The 5,485-nt window shown below is 46.8% G+C and overlaps 1 non-coding gene across 1 annotated transcript; it reads right to left on the bottom strand.

Moving 5' to 3' along the window:
* Positions 1-3,664: 3,664 nt before the first annotated feature.
* LOC116528086 lies at positions 3,665-3,786 on the bottom strand. Its single transcript, XR_004258848.1, has one exon. It is a non-coding gene; the product is annotated as a small nucleolar RNA SNORA26 (small nucleolar RNA).
* Positions 3,787-5,485: the final 1,699 nt, after the last annotated feature.

Consider the following 5,485-nt stretch of genomic DNA (forward strand, 5'->3'; position numbering starts at 1 on the left):
GGGACTTAGACGCTGGCAAGCAATTAGTCCTCATCAGGCAGCAGGAGTTTCCTAAGGGGACTGCCAGCTAGTCTAATTGCTGGCAGCTGTGGGGACGCTCAGCTGCCAGGGACAGGCTGTTAACCCCCAGTGTCCCGGGCTCCAGACAGCCTCCCGACCTAGCGCAGTTCCTCAGGCATGGCAGGAGTTTGGAGATGGCTGTTCTTTATCTTAGAAACCTCTGTTGAGAGATTTGCTTTACTCTTCAAATACACTTTGAGATAAAGTGTGAAGTGCTCAACCTTGCTCTTTAGCAAGAAAATACTTCAGAGAGGAAAAAACAAAGCAGCATTTACAAATGCTTTCTAGGCCAGCTTTGCGGCTCACCTTGTAATCCCAGCACTTTGAGAGGCTGCAGGTGGACCACTTGAGGTCAGGAGCTCAAGAACAGCCTGGCCAACATGGTGAAACCCTATCTCTGCTAAAAATACAAAAATTAGTATGGACGCCTGTAATCACAGCTACTCAGGAGGCTGAAGCAGGAGAATTACTTGAATCTGGTAGATGAAGGGCTTTTTTTTTTTTTTTTTTTTTGAGATGGAGTTTTTTTTTGTTGCCCATGCTAGAGTGTAATGATGTGAACTCAGCTCACTGCAACCTCTGCCTCCCGGGTTCAAGTAATTCTCCTGCCTCAGCCTTCCGAGTACCTGGGATTACAGATGCCTGCCACCACATCAGCTCATTTTTAATGTATATTTAGTAGAGATGGGGTTTCACCGTGTTGACCAGGCCGGTCTCAAACTCCTGACCTCATGTGATCTGCCTGCCTGGGCCTCCCAAAGTGCTGGGATTACAGGCATGAACCACCGTGACCGGCCTTATATATTTTTAGTTAAAAGAGTATGGCCGGGCGCGGTGGCTCAAGCCTGTAATCCCAGCACTTTGGGAGGCCAAGGCGGGTGGATCACGAGGTCAAGAGATCGAGACCATCCTGGTCAACATGGTGAAACCCTGTCTCTACTAAAAATACAAAACATTAGCTGGGCATGGTGGTGCGTGCCTGTAATCCCAGCTACTCAGGAGGCTGAGGCAGGAGAATTGCCTGAACCTAGGAGGCGGAGGTTGCGGTGAGCCGAGCGCCATTGCACTCCAGCCTGGGTAACAAGAGCGAAACTCCGTCTCAAAAAAAAAAAAAAAAGTATAATTTTCCATGTTCCTAACAGAGAAATGATAAAGGCTGAAGGTGATGGACACTCCACTTACTCTGATGTGATTATTACACATAGTCTGCCTTAATCTTGTGCCCATGAACACATACACCTATTATGTACTCATAAAGATTAAAAATTAGGCCAGGCGCGGTGGCTCACACCTGCAATCTCAGCACTGAGACTGCACGAAGCCAGAAGTTCCAGACCAGCCTGGGCAACATAGGGAGATGCTGTCCCCACAAAAAATAAAAAATTAGCCAGGAATGGTGGCGTGCGCCTGTAGCCCCAGGAACTCAGGAGGCTAAGGCCCAGGAATTCAAGGCTGCAGTGAGCTATGATCGCACCACTGCACTTCAGCCTGGGCAACAGAGCCAGACTCTGTCTCTAAAAATAAAAAACCAAATAACTAAAGTGTCTTTTCAGTTTGTTTGGTTTTCTGGGGGATGGAGTCTTGCTCTGTTGCCCAGGCTAGTGCACGTGGCCCAATTTTGGCTCACTGCAACCTCCGCTCCCAGGTTCAAGTGCATCTCCTGCCTCAGCCTCCTGAGTAGCTGGGATTACAGGTGCCCGCCACCACACCTGGCTAATATTTTTGTGTTTTCAGTAGAGACGAGGGTCTCACCATATTGGCCAGGCTGGTCTTGAACTCCTGACCTCAGGTGATCCACCCACCTTGGCCTCCCAAAGTGCTGGGATTACAGGCATGGGCCACCGCACCTGGCCTTTTCAGTTTGTTTGAATCAGGATCAAATCAAGGTCGCCCTGAACTTAGTTGTGATTGAATGACGAGATCATCATTTGTCCTGTACAACTTTACAGTCTCAATGTGGCAGGTTATATCCTCAGTGTTCTTTTTCTCTGTTTTTTTTTGTTTTGTTTTGTTTTTGTTGTTGTTGTTGTTGAGACGGAATCTCTGTGTCTCCCAGGCTAGAGTGCTGTGGCACGATCTCGGCTCACTGCAACCTCCACTTCTCAGGTTCAAATGATCCTCGTGCTTCAGTTTCCCAAGTAGCTGGGATTACAGGTGCCTGCCACCACATCTAGCTAATTTTTGCATATTTAGTCGAGATGGAGTTTCACCATATTGATCAGGCTGGTCTCGAACTCCTGACTTCAAATGATCCACCTGCCTTGGCCTCCCGTAGTGTTAGGATTACAGGCATGAGCCACTGCACTCAGCCACCTCACAGCGTTCTTTTATGTGTTCCTTTACCCCCCCCGCCATATTTTCTGTAAACTGATAGAAAAACCTAGACCATTCATGAGAATTAAGTTTGATTTTGTTTGTTTTCTTTTAAGAATACCTTGGGCTGGGCGCAGTGGTTCACACGTGAAATCTGGACACTTTGGGAGGTCAAGATGAAAGGATCACGTAAGCCCCGGAGTTCAAAACCAACCTGGGGAATAAGACAAAACCCTGTCTCTACACAAAATACAAAAAATTAGCTGGGCCTGGTGGCATGCGCCTGTGGTCCCAGCTACTCAGGAGGCTGAGGTGAGAGAATCACTTGAGCCCGTGAGGTGGAAATTGGAGTGAGCCAAGATAGCGCCACTGCACTCCAGCCTGAGCAATGGAGTGGCACGCTGTCTCGAAGAAATACAACAAACAAAAAACCCAAGAGTACTTTATAGGTGGTGCTGTGAACCTCCTTTTGCCTTTTATTCAGGAGACACAAAATGTCTCACTATCCAATAATGTTAGAACTGATCATTGAGTTCAAATGTTGTCAGCCTGATCCATCTATTCCAAAGTTCCCTATTAACATTTCACCCAGTAATTTTAGCAGATATTGGTAATCATTGGCTAGAATGATTATTTTGTTAGGGTTTACCAAATGGTAGTATTCTAATGTTTTCATTCCTTTGGCATGTATTAGTCAGAATTCTTCTATATTGAAGAATTCCCCTCTCATGTTTGGAAAGACAGGATAAATACTTGATTCCTTCCCTTTTTGATATTTAATTAATGAGTTGATTCCTTAAGCACCTTTATGAAAAAATGTTTGGGCTACCGTGATGAACGCATGGATTTTTGTATGTTTTATGTGTTTCAATCTTTACAGTCCTACTTTTCTAATGCTAAAGTTATCCGAGGTTTAATCAATAGCCTTTTCCACCGGGCATGACGGCTCGAGCCTGTAATCCCAGCACTTTAGGAGGCCAAGGTGGGCAGATCGCTTGAGGCCAGAAGTTTGAGAACAGCCTGGGCAACATGACAAAACCCCATCTCTACTAAAAATACAAAAAAGTTAGCGAGGCGTGGTGGCGTGCGCGCCTGTAGTTCCAGCCACTCAGGAGGAAGAGGCAGAAGAACCACTTGAACCCAGGAAGTGGAGGTTGCAGTGAGCCAAGATCGTGCCACTGCACTCCAGCCTGGGTGACAGAGTGAGACTATCTCAATAATAATAATAATAAAATAATAAAATAGCCTTTTCGGATTTGTTCTCTTAGGACCACCACTCCTTTTTTTTTTCAGCTGTGACTCCAGACAGGATCCAAAGTGACGTTTTATAATCTCTGCTTTGGGTTTTAAGGAGACTGGCTTTACCCTTCTGTGTTAGCCTATTAAAGCATTACATCAGCCTTAAAGGGGCCCAGGAAAGGGTCGGGTACCCTTCTCAGTTGCCCTATAGTCTTTGACATTTTTCTGTCCCGTGCGTGGAATTACAATTTTCCAAGGCACCGTGTTCCTTTCAGTAGAACTGGGAATTACGATGTGCCTTGCTAACAGACTGTCATTGCTTCTTGCCCAGTGCCTTATGTTTAAGGAGACAAAGTGAACCTGTATTAAATTCAGTCTGGTATCAGCATCCTACAAATGTAAATACATCTGTACCCATCTTAACTTCTTCCTTCCTGCCTCGAAGGAACCAGAGTCTAATTGTGCTTTTGATGTCTTTGCTTCCTTGACTACCTTGTTCTCTCCAGCCTTCAACCTCATCCCCTCTCCGGGTGAATCAGAGATGCCCACCACTGCCTCCCCGTCCCCTATCTTGTCTCCTAAACTGGATTGAAAGCTTTGGGACAGTAAGAATGACCTTTCTGACTCATTCTGAATCTTCCACAATGCTGCACACAGAACGTCTCCTGGCTAAGGCTGCAACTGCATCATCACAAGTCTCTGCCTATGCCACATACTTGGTGGTGACGTGATTCCCCTGCTCTTCATCAGTCCCTCATCCAGGCACGTCTTCTCCAGCACCATAGAAGCTTCATCCCATAACTGATTTATAGGAACAGGATGAAATAAAACTCTGATTGGTTCTGTTCTGAAGAAGCCATGCATTAAGGAAGAAAACTCGTGCCTGGAAGAGCTGTCAGCTTCGTTACAGGCTCTGCAGCCGCCACGTGGGAGGGCGGTCGAATCCTGGAGAAGGAGCAGGTTAATGACCAAAACCCCTCCCGTGGCACACTTGAGCCCCGACACGCACTTGGCGTTCTCAGTAGCCACATGATGGGGGAAATCTTTTCTCAGTTCCTTAATATTTCAGAAACAGTATGCCACTAGCGATTTCTCGTCTTTTCTAACTCTCTAAGGAAGCTCATTTCAGAGAACCAAATAAGAGGTCCATATAGTAAGGCAGAGTGAGCCCAAGAAAAACCCTCTGCACACCCAGATGGTTGTGGATGCCGTCTCAGCAGTCGGGGGAAGTGGGTAGAAACAGTACTGGTCCTCCACACGGGAGGTGTGGACCCCAGAGAGGAGCTCCAGAACTAACCCCATTCGTGCTTCTTCACTGAGTTTCTGCTCACATGCTTTGCCCATTGGCTATCTTGGTCTGCCTTTGCTTTCCATAGTTGAAGTACTTGAAATATTTACCTACTAAGAATATTATATCAGTCTAGCCAGGATGTTTGTGGTTCTTAGCATCAAATAAACCACCCAAATTAGTTTAAGAGGGGACTTGGCCAGGCACAGTGGCTCACACCTGTAAGCCACAGTGGCTCAGCACTTTGGGAGACTGAGGCAGGTGGATTACCTGAGGCCAGAACTTGAGACCAGCCTGACCAACATGGTGAAACCCTGTCTGTACTAAAAATATAAAAATTAGCCAGGCATGGTGGCAAGTGCCTGTAATCCCAGCTACTCAAGAGACTGAGACAGGAGAATCACTTGGACCTGGGAGGAAGAGGTTGCAGTGAACCGAGATTGCACCACTGCACTCCAGCCTGGGTGATGGTGCAAGACTCTGTCAAAAAAGGAAAAAAAAGAAAAGCAAGCAAGAAAGAAGGAAGGAAAGAGAGAGGGAGGGAGGGAGGGGAGGGAGGGAGGAAGGGAGGGAGGGAGGGAGGGA

The sequence above is a fragment of the Sapajus apella genome, unplaced genomic scaffold (genome assembly GCF_009761245.1).
Source record: "Sapajus apella isolate SASKATOON/1434 unplaced genomic scaffold, GSC_monkey_1.0 scaffold56, whole genome shotgun sequence".
NCBI lineage: Eukaryota > Metazoa > Chordata > Mammalia > Primates > Cebidae > Sapajus > Sapajus apella.